General features: G+C 38.2%; 1 pseudogene; it reads right to left on the bottom strand.

The window, feature by feature from the left end:
• Positions 1–351: 351 nt before the first annotated feature.
• Positions 352–11,502, bottom strand: LOC114114596 (ubiquitin-conjugating enzyme E2 D4-like; annotated as a pseudogene).
• Positions 11,503–11,836: the final 334 nt, after the last annotated feature.

Genomic DNA, 11,836 nt, shown 5'->3' with positions numbered 1-11,836 from the left:
AAAGCCTGCCCGCTCTGTCCTGGACCCCCAGGCTGGCACCGAGTTTTAAAGGCAAAGAGCATGAGGTAAGGGGCCAGGCTGAGGTGCCTTTGCGAGCGATGCTGCCTGAGTGAGGCCAGGCAGCGGGGCTCACAGGTTCCCTTAAGAGGTGAGCAGTGATCAGAGTGGAGGGACCGATTCCAGTGTAGTCAGGAAGGCTGCAGATCAAAAACAGTGGCTACTGATCTGGCATCAGTAACATGACTGTGTCAAAACCACGACGGCTGAGAGTGGTACCAATATGTTGTGGTTGGAGAAAGTGGGCAACCAGCATTTGTTTGCAGAAGAGATGACGCTCTGTGAGTGGCTCAGCTAATAGCTCAGCTCAGCCTCTCTTGGACAATGTTTCCCATAAAACCTCTGAGTTACTTGCATAGCATATTTCTGTGCCCATTCTCTCGCTAGTGTGTTATAATCTTTCTGTCAGCCTTGTAGGTGTGGGCTGTCTCTGGCACCAGAGGCTCATCAGGCTTGGGTCACAGAGCAGGGAACAGATGAAAAAGAAAACTTTTGACAGTCTCAGTGCTAGAGACCATTGGGACGACAGGGTATCAAGGCAGATGCTGCTGCTGCTGTTGATGTTGGGGTGTTAAACATTGGTTGTGAAAGCAGCGTTTGAGGGCTTGAAAGGATAATCTGCAGGCAAGTGGATGGTCAGGAAGAAAATGCCTCCTTGGTAGGGACTGTCCTTCAGGCCCATGAAGGTGGCCTGCCAGGGGAACAAATCATCTCCCACAGGTCCTGCAGAGCAATGGGCAGGAGGGTCCCTCTGCAAGCCAGTTAATTTCTCCTGGGTCTACTTCAGCACCATCCTTCTGCTGCTGGGGATGGGGGCTCCTGGTCCAGGGCTACCGGAGGTAACCTGCTGCTGTCTTGGCCCTGACTCTTTTCCATTATAGTATAAGATATTGAATATAGCCCTGCATGCTATAAAGAAAATCCTTGTTGCTTACCCATTTTTCATATGATGGTGTATAATTGTTAATCCTGTGCTTGAATCCCTCCCCCCAGCTTTTCTTTGGTAAACATAAATTTGTTTCCTTGTCTGAGTCTGTTTCTTCTTTGTAAATCAGTGCATTTTTATTCCTTTTTAAATTGCGCATATAAGTAATATCATATAATATTTGTCCTTCCCTGGCTTATTTCACTCAGTGTGATAATCTCTAGGTCCATGGCATTATTTCACTGTTTTTTATGACCAAGTATTATTCTGCTGTTTATATTTACCACATTTTCTTTTTCATTAATCTGTTCATGGACACTTAGGTTGCTTTCATGTATTGGCTATTCTGTATATTGCTTCTGTGAAAATTGGGGTACATGTATATTTTCAAATTAAGATTTTCATCTTTTATGGATATATGCCCAGGAGTAGGATTGCTAGATCATATGGTAACTCTAGTTTTTTAAGGAACCTCCATTACTGTTTTCCATAGTGGCTACAACAAAGACAGATTCCATTTTTAATGATATTCTAAAAGCTGTCCTGTCAAATACAGAGCAGACCCCACCCTCAGCCCATTAAAATAAGTAAACTGATAGTTTCATTTCTAAGTTTAGCGCTGCAGAAATTAGGACTGTTCATCCTTTATAATATCAAATCACATAAACTGACCACAGGTATGAGATAAAAAGAAAAATAAAATTCTTCAAAGAGCAAAAAGACATATGAAGCACAGAGATTCAGAAAGAATTGTGGTCATTTAGAATGAGTGACCTGGGGAGGTACAAGCCTACACATGGCTGTGTCAGTTTCTCTTAGCCCAATTTTGTGTTAAAATAGCTCTCTGACTAAACATGCCACGCCACAGGGGTTTCACTCCATGCCACGAAACATTATTCAGTGAAGAGCTAAGACAACCAAGAGACTGTTTATTCCACAAGCTTTTTTGAACATCTATTAACATTATATATAAGACACTAGGCAAAGGTTGTGGAGGGTAAGTTTTATTTTTGGTCGTTTTTTTAAAGTTAGTGCTTTAAACTTCTAAGTAATTATATTCTCTTTTTGATGCTAAAATGCAAAATGTGTTATAGCTTAATACATATGATTTTTCCAAGGGATTAAAACAGGAAAACATGTGAAGCCAATGAACATTTTGAGGGGTGAAAAATAGCTTGCTGTGATTCTAAAACTTGAAAAATCTAATTACTACATATGGGAAAAGACATGTAGGACTATGAGAAGACTTCTCTATATCCATTACTTAGACAAAGTTTCTTATAAAATTGGATCATTTTGATTGTTTTCCCTAATGTTGATATGATATCTATGTCCCTAGTATGAAAATCTTCCAACTTGTCCCATCATTCTGGATGAAGAGTTCAGAATCTAGTTATTTGTTTAGTTTTACTAGTGTTTTTTATGTCAAGAAAATTTATTACTTTCTGTGATAGTGTCATCCTTCCAGGTTGGCCTCTCTAAACCCACGGTTTGTGAATCCTTTTGATGTAAAGAGTGATGACAATTTGGGCTTACTCTAATCAAAAGCTGGTCTTCTAAGCCCTTCCATATCTAACAGTTACTGCCTTCTCCACACAGCACCCTGAATAACCAACCAATTCTTGCCACCCATGCCTGTCCCCCATCCTGCTTTCTTTCCTCCCCTTTCTATAATCATACCACAACATCTTTCCCCCCCCCCCCTGATCAGTAATAACAACCAGTACCTCAAAAATCTATCTTGAATACTAAGGAACTCAAAGCCTGAAGGTCTAATGGGAACATATTAGAGAAGGCTTCCCATAGCAGCATAAGGTTTTTTTTTTTTCTTGTCTGAGCTAACCCAAAAGATATTTACAGTGGTTGTATAGAGCCTCTGTCTTTGCCCTTATCATCCAACCTGGGGAGTAACTCCCTATGAGGAAGTACTTATATCTTATTAAGTAGCACATAATTTGCTGAATTCTTATTGACAAGGTCATAAACTGTAGCTTATTTTTTCTTATTTTTCATATATGAGGTTTATTTAATTTGTTTTCATTTTCCTTTTATTGATTGGCCATTGCTGAAACATGGATTATTTATGTGCTGGATGCTTAGGATAATATTCAGTTTTGAAATGGGAGTAGGGTAAGTGATACTTTGGTGGCCAAAACTTACAATCCCATCTCAAAAATCTCTAGAACAGCAAAGTCAATATTCAAGAAGAGTATGGATTATTTAGCTGTTTTGTACTCATATTTTAATAGATTCAGCTATTTTGCATTAACATGCATTTAATAATGGTGTTTTGTAACATCAATTCTCACAACTAGGGGTAGACTGACATTGTGGGTGTCCTAGAAGAATTACTGAGGGTCACTTCAAAATGATTTAACATGTTTCAATATTTTATTCAAATATTTTATATGATTTATTTAATTTTATATGTTTTATTTAAATAGATATTTTAATTTTTATTTTTATTTAAATATAATCATTTTACAATGTTGTGTTAACTTCTGCTGAACAACGAAGTGACTCAGCTATATGTATATATATATCCCCTCCCTCCTGAACCTCCCTCCCACTTCTCGCCCCTCTAGGTCATCATGGTGTGCCACATGGGGCCCCCTGTGCTCCGCAGGAGCCTCCCACTAGCTGTCTGTTATGCACATGGTAATGTATATGTGCTGTGCCTGTTCTCCCATGTGTCTCAGGCTCCTCTTCCCGCTCTGTCCATATGTCTGTTCTTTGTGTCTGCATCTCTATCCCTGCCCTGCAAACAGGCTCATCTATAAAATTTTCTAGATTCTGTACATATGAATTAATAATATACGATATTTGTTTTCTCTGACTTCACTCTGTATGACAGACTCTAGGTCCATCCACATCACTACAAATGACCCAAATTTCTTTTATGGCTGAGTAATATTCCATGGCATATATGTACCATATCTTCTTTATCCATCTATCTGTCAGTGAACATTTAGGTGGCTTCCACATCCTGGCTATTGTAAATAGTGCTACAGTGAACCCTGGGGTGCCTGTGTCTTTTTGAATTATGGTTTTCTCCAGGTATATGCCCAGTAATGGGATTGCTGGGTCATACCCTAGTTCTATTTTTAGTTTTTTTCGGTAACCGCCATACTTTTCTGAATAGTGGTTGGATAGGTTTACTTTCTCACCAACACTGCAAGAATGTTTCTTTTTTTTGACACCATCTCCAGCATTTACTGCTTGTAACTTTTTTGATGATGGTTATTCTGACTGGTGTGGGTTGATGCCTCATTTTAGTTTTGATTTGCATTTCTGTAATAATGAGCAATGTTGAGCATCTTTTGATAGGTTTATTGGCCATCTGTATGTCTTTGGAGAAATGTCTATTTAAGTCTTCTGCCCATTTAAAAAATTATTTAGTTTTGGCTTTGCTGGGTCATCATTGCTATGCAGGCTTTCCCCTAGCTCCAGTGAGTGGGGACTATTCTCTAGTTGCAGTGTGCAGGCTTCTCCTTGCAGTATTTTCTCTTGTGGTGGAGCACAAGCTTTAGAGCAAGCATCCTTTAGTAGTTGGGGCACATGGGCTCAGTAGTTGCACCCAGGTCTGGAGCACAGTCTCAGTAGTTGCGGCACACAGGTTTAGTCATGTTGTGGCATGTGGGGTCTTCCTGGATCAGGGATCAAACTCGTGTCTCCTGCATTGGCAGGTGGACTCTACCACTGAGCCACCAGGAGAGCCCCCCACCCATTTTTTGATTGACTTTTTTCTGATGTTGAGCTGTGTATATTTTGGAGATTACTCTTTTGTCAGTTGCTTCACTTGAAAATATTTTCTCCCATTCTGGTTTATCTTTTTGTCTTGTTTATACTTTGCTGTGGAAAAGCTAAGTTTAATAAGGGCCCATTTGTTAATTTTTGTTTTTATTTTCATTATACGAGGAGGTGGCTCAAAAAAGATCTTGCTGTGATTTATGTCAAAGCATGTTCTGCCTATGTTTTCCTCTAAGAGTTTTACAGTGTCTGACCTTACATTCATGTCTTTAATCCATATTGAGTTTATTGTTGTGCATGGTGTTAGGAAGTGTCTTAATTTCATTCTTTTACATGTAGCTGTCCAGTTTTCCTGGAGTCACTAATTGAAGAGACTGTTTTTTCGCCATTGTGTATTCTTGCCTCCTTTGTCAGAGACTAGGTGGCTGTAGTCTCTGGTTTATCTCTGGGCTTTCTATCCTATTCTTTTGATCTATGTTTTAACTTTTGTGCTGGTATCACACTGTTTGATTACTGGAGCTTTGTAGTATAACCTCAGTCAGGGAGCCAGTTGCTCCAGCTTCACTTTTCTTTCTCAAGATTGCTTTGGCTAGATGGGGTCTTTTGTGTTTCCATACAAAGTGTGAATTTTCTTTTGTTCTAGTTCTGTGAAAAATGCCATTGGTAATTTGATAGGGATTGCACTGAATCTGTAGATTACTTTGGGTAGTATAGTCAGTTTAACAATATTTGTTCTCCCAATCCAGGAGCATGGTATATTGCTCCATCTGTTTGTTTCTCCAGTTTGATTTCTTTCATCAGTGTCTTATACTTTTCTGCATATAGGTCTTTTGTCTCTTACGTAGGTTTATTTCAGGTAGGTTTATTCCTGTATTTAAATATTTTATTTTTATTTTATTTTATTTTATTTTATTTTATTTTTAAATTTTAAAATCTTTCATTCTTACATGCGTTCCCAAACATGAACCCCCCTCCCACCTCCCTCCCCATAACATCTCTCTGGGTCATCCCCATGCACCAGCCCCAAGCATGCTGTATCCTGCGTCAGACATAGACTGGCGATTCAATTCTTACATGATAGTATACATGTTTCAGTGCCATTCTCCCAAATCATCCCACCCTCTCCATCTCTCTCAGAGTCCAAAAGTCCGTTATACACATCTGTGTCTTTTTTGCTGTCTTGCATACAGGGTCGTCATTGCCATCTTTCTAAATTCCATATATATGTGTTAGTATACTATATTGGTGTTTTTCTTTCTGGCTTACTTCACTCTGTATAATTGGCTCCAGTTTCATCCATCTCATCAGAACTGATTCAAATGAATTCTTTTTAACGGCTGAGTAATACTCCATTGTGTATATATACCACAGCCTTCTTATCCATTCATCTGCTGATGGACATCTAGGTTGTTTCCATGTCCTGGCTATTATAAACAGTGCTGCGATGAACATTGGGGTACATGTGTCTCTTTCCATTCTGGTTTCCTTGGTGTGTATGCCCAGCAGTGGGATTGCTGGGTCATAAGGTAGTTCTATTTGCAATTAAATATTTTAAAACATTTCTTTATTAGAGTTAGAGATAAATCAGTTTTCTATGAATACTTTTTATCTTCATAATTAGGAATATATTACTTGGACAGAATACAACATATCATTTCAGATTATTTGAGATTATTTTTGTTTCACAAACTTGTCTTTGCTCATTATCATATAGCATCAGTCACTCATACTCACTAAAGATAAAGTTTGTATTTTCTTTCCCAGTATCTGCTCTACTTTCAGCTTCTGCACAGGCAAGGTATTTCTGATTTTTTCTCCTTTGCTTTTTTTTAAATGATTTTTCTGAACTAAATATATTCTTTGGAGACAATTAAATGGTTTCCATTTTTAAATGAAAATTTGAATCACTTGTTCCTGGTCACCTGCCCTGAGACTGCCAACTGCTGGAAAACTTTGGCTTTGTTCATCCTCAGAATTAAGACCTAGAGTGGCACTGCGTAGCCTGCACATAAGTGTAGCAAATTTTTTCAATAGAGACAGACCAGTAAGGGTGATGAGTGTTTGTTATTTCCACTCGGGATGCTATCTGTTTCAGGGAAATCAGGGCCAATTGACCTCTTGCCAGTTATGTAAGAAGTCCCATGTGGAAATCTGTGTTAGCTGGCATCATATTACTATTTTTTTCCGCAGTGATATTTTAGTACATTTTATAGTTGGCTTCCAAAGCAGCTGCCCAGTTAAACTACCTCTTGATATGATTTGGCTTGCAACTATCATAGTTATTGAATTAACATTCCGGACAGTACTTCCTTCTAATGTCAGGAAAACCCCACTGGATCAGCTGCCAAGGAGAGAAGGTCTTTGTTATACCCAGCTAATATGCAGTGGTGTTGTATCTATCATATATTAATCTGCACAAGCTTCACAACTTCTTAGAGCCTTGGGAAGCAAGACTGTTTCTTTTCAATGTGGTTGGTTTCAAATTAAATCATTCGATAGACCATAGACTTTTTTTCTCTATGTGAATAAATGGATACAAGGAATTTTTTTCTACTAAAAATTCTTGATTGAGTACAGATGAGCAGGAAGGATAGGGATTTGTTTTTTACTAAAAGAAAAATTATTAATCACATCAAAAGGGTACTACAGTGTTGTGTTGTTCAGTCACTAGGTCATATCTGACACTTTGCGACCCCATGGACTGCAGTACACCAGGCCTCCCTGTCCTTCACTGTCTCTCAGAGTTTGCTCAAACTCGTGTCTATTGAGTCAATGATGCCATCCAGCCATCTCATCCTCTGTCGTTCCTTCTCCTCCTGCCCTCAGTCTTTCCCAGCATCACAGTCTTTGCCAATGAGTCAGCTCTTCCCATCAGGTGGCCAAAGTTTTGGAGCTTCAGCATCATTCCTTCCAGTGAATATACAGGGTTGATTTTCTTGACTGACTGATCTCCTTGCTGTCCAAGGGACTCTCAAGAGTCTTCTCCAGCACCACAGGGTACTATACAACTCCCATTTTTAAGATTTTTTTCAGTGATGGTTTAAAGTAGAAGTTTGTTCTTCTTTTCTGTTTTCTAAAACTGCTGCTCTCATATTTCTTTTCCTTCAAATATTTTAAGGTATCTCTACCTTCTTAGTCCTGCTTGAAAACACTACCCTTTAGATAAAAGAGTTTAAAATTTAATACATGGTTTTCCCTAATGGTATTAGTGCTGTTCCTTATGAAGTTAATAATAATTTTCCGCAGGTTTAACTGCATGTCTGCTTTATGAATGGGAAGGTGATCATTCAGGGAAGAGGACTGAATGGCTCTGATGATGTGGTTTAGGAATTGCTTTATCATGGAGTCCTATGTAAAAATTTATCAGACTTGCCCAGGAGATTCTCACAATAGCCTCTCATATAGAAATTTGGTTCAGAGAAATACTGAAGCAAAGCAAAAAGTTTTAAAATGTAGTGCTAGTTTGCATTCCCACCAACAGTGTAAGAGGGTTCCCTTTTCTCCACACCCTCTCCAGCATATATTGCTTGCAGACTTTTGGATCGCAGCCATTCTGACTGGTGTGAAATGGTACCTTATTGTGGTCTTGATTTGCATTTCTCTGATAATGAGTGATGTTGAACATCTTTTCATGTGTTTGTTAGCCATCCGTATGTCTTCTTTGGAGAAATTTCTATTTAGTTCTTTGGCCCATTTTTTGATTGGGTCATTTATTTTTCTGGAATTGAGCTGCATAAGTTGCTTGTATATTTTTGAGATTAGTTGTTTGTCAGTTGCTTCATTTACTATTATTTTCTCCCATTCAGAAGGCTGTCTTTTTGCCTTGCTTATAGTTTCTTTTGTTGTGCAGAAGCTTTTAAGTTTAATTAGATCCCATTTGTTTATTTTTGCTTTTATTTCTAGTATTCTGGGAGGTGGATCATAGAGGATCCTGCTGTGATTTATGTCGGAGAGTGTTTTTGCAAACTAGTACAGCCACTATGGAGAACAGTGTGGAGATTCCTTAAAAAATTGCAAATAGAACTGCCATATCACCCAGCAATCCCACTGCTGGGCACACACACTGGGGAAACCAGAATTGAAAGAGACACATGTACCCCAGTGTTCATTGCAGCACTGTTTATAATAGCCAGGACATGGAAACAACCTAGATGTCCATCAGCAGATGAATGGATAAGAAAGCTGTGGTACATATACACAATGGAGTATTACTCAGCCGTTAAAAAGAATACATTTGAATCAGTTCTAATGAGATGGATGAAACTGGAGCCGATTGTACAGAGTGAAGTAAGCCAGAAAGAAAAACACCAATACAGTATACTAACACGTATATATGGAATTTAGAAAGATAATAATGATAACCCTGTATGCGAGACAGCAAAAGAGACATAAATGTATAGAATGGACTTTTGGACTCTGAGGGAGAGGGAGAGGGTGGGATGATTTGGGAGAATGGCACTGAAACATGTGTACTATCATGTAAGAAACGAATCGCCAGTCTATGTTCGATACAGGATGCTTGGGGCTGGTGCATGGGGATGATCCAGAGAGATGATATGGGGTGGGGGGTGGGAGAGGGGTTCAGGACTGGGAACGCATGTACACCCATGGTGGATTCATGTCAATGTATGGCAAAACCAATACAGTATTGTAAAGTAAAATTAAGTAAAAATAAAAATTAAAAATATATCCTGAAAAAAAAATGTAGTGCTGTATTTGAGAATAGAAAATAAATCTTTGTCCTTCCAACCAGGTATGCAAATGACTCTGATAAGGATTCTTGTGTGGGTCCTAGACTATTAATAAAGATGCTTTCAGCTTGGAATGCCTGGGACACTACCCCTGACCACTATTACCTGTGGCAAGCCCCCACAGACATTTCTCCTAAGGTGTGGCTGAACTGGCTGTTGTGGTTCTTACTGTGATCACAGGATGCACTTCAGCAAAAACCATCAGGAGCTTTGAGGAAAGTGATTCATTACTCACAGGTCCTGAAGGGTGCACTGCATGCCTGAGGGCACACAGAGAAGTCATGGGTGGAGGGAACAGACCTTTATTAGGGTCCAAGGTTGGGATGGCTTGGGTTTTGCAGGTTTCTTCTTTATTGGCTAATTTAAGACATCAGGGCAGGAATTACAGTGCACAGAAGGAGAAGTGGGCTCTTTCAAATGGTCTAGGTGATGCTGAGCTTTCTAAAAGATGGAACTTTTTGGGTGGGGTGGCTTCATTCTTTATTTGACTGTTTTGTTAGTGGCTATATTATACAGCTGGCAATGTGTTTATTTATGATGGATATCTTTTGAAATGGATGCCTCAGCAATTAAAAGGTCAAGTCAGGCACTGATTACAGCCAAAAAGCTTAATGTCAAGTATTTGTACTACAAGAATAGTTGTTGTATTTATTCTTATCCATTATTTATAAAGGTCTTTGTTATGTATACATATATCAAAATAATGGTACAATAAACAATATTTATATTAAAATATTAGAAATTGTGTGAATATTGGAAACAATATATTTGTACTATTACCTTCAGAACTCTTAGTCCAGCATCTACGTTTGGACATTAAATTCACTGGAAGGCTGGAGCCGGAAGTTAAATGACTGCTGAATCAGTGAGGACACTCTGCCAGTGTCCTTTCCAGTCCGCTCACCTAGTTCCTCATTCACCTTAAGAGTTCTCTAACTCTGAACATTTTCCAAGGGTTTTAGGAAAAATTGAGAGTTTTTAAAAATTGGGGTAAAAATACACAATATGAAATTTACCACTTTCACACACGTTAAGTGTACAGTTCTGTGATATTACGTCCGCTCCTATTGTTTGCAGCCATCACTGCTGTCCATCTCCAAATGAAACCCATAACCCATTAAGTGATATCTTCTCCCTTCCTCCAGCTCCTGGGAATTACCATTCTGCTTTCTGTCTCTTAAGATTTTGACTACTCTAGAAACTTCATATAAATGGGATCATACATTTGTCTTTTGGTGACTGGCTGATTTCTCTTAGCATAATGTCTTCGAGTTTCATCCATATTTTAGCATATGTAAAAATTTCATTTATTTTAAAGGCTAGAGTCCACTGTATGTCTACAAAACATTTTGCTTATCCATTTATCTGTCAATGAGTTTCTTCCACCTTTTGGCTATTGTGAATAATGCTGCTATGAACATGAGTGCACCAATATCTCTTTGAGACCCTTCTTGAATCCTTTTGAGTATATGTCCAGAAGTGGAATTACTGGTAATTATATATGGTGATTCTGTGTTTAATTCTTTGAGGAATCACCATAGTCTTCCACAGTGGTTGCATCATTTTATATCCCCACTAGCAATGCATAGGAATTCCAGTGTCTCCTCATTGTTGCCAACACTTATTTTCTGTTTTTTGTTTTGTTTTTAGTAATAGCCATCCTAATTTGTATGAAATGGTGTCATTGTAGTTTTGATTTATACTTCTCTGATGACTAGTGATGCTGAACATCTTTCCATTTGCTTATTCACCATTTGTATATCTTTGGAGAAATACATATTCAGGTCTCTTGCCCACTATTAAATCATTTCTTTGTTGCTGTTGAGTTTTAGGATTCTTTATATATTCTGAGTATCGATTCCATGTCAAATAGATGATTTGTGAATACTTTCTCTCATTCCATTGTTTGCATTTTCACTCTTTTGATGTTGATGGTGGCGTTTGAAGCACAGAAGTTTTTAATTTTGGTGAAATTTAACTTACCTGTTTTTCCTGCATTGCCTGTACTTTAAATACCATATCCAAGAAAATCATTGCCAAATTCAATGTCCTGAAGTGTTTTTTGTTTTTCTCCCTTGTTTCTTTCTGAGGCTTTGGTAGTCTAAGCTTTTAAGTTTACATTTTTATCCATTTTGAGTTCTTTTTCACATATGATGTAAATTAAGGGTCCAACTTCAGTTATTTTTAATTTTAATTTTTTGCTTGTGGATATCCAATTTTCCTAACACCATTTCTTGGAATGATTGTCCATTCCCCATTGAATGGTTTCTTACCCTTGTAGAAAATCAATCATCCAACTTTTGTGAGGATTTATTTCTAGGCAGTCTAATCTTTTCCATTGATCTAGATGTCT

This window comes from Ovis aries, chromosome 4, assembly GCF_016772045.2.
Source record: "Ovis aries strain OAR_USU_Benz2616 breed Rambouillet chromosome 4, ARS-UI_Ramb_v3.0, whole genome shotgun sequence".
NCBI classification, from domain to species: Eukaryota; Metazoa; Chordata; class Mammalia; order Artiodactyla; family Bovidae; genus Ovis; species Ovis aries.
The sequence above is the reverse complement of the archived record's forward strand: the minus strand, read 5'-3'. Positions and strand labels throughout refer to the sequence as shown.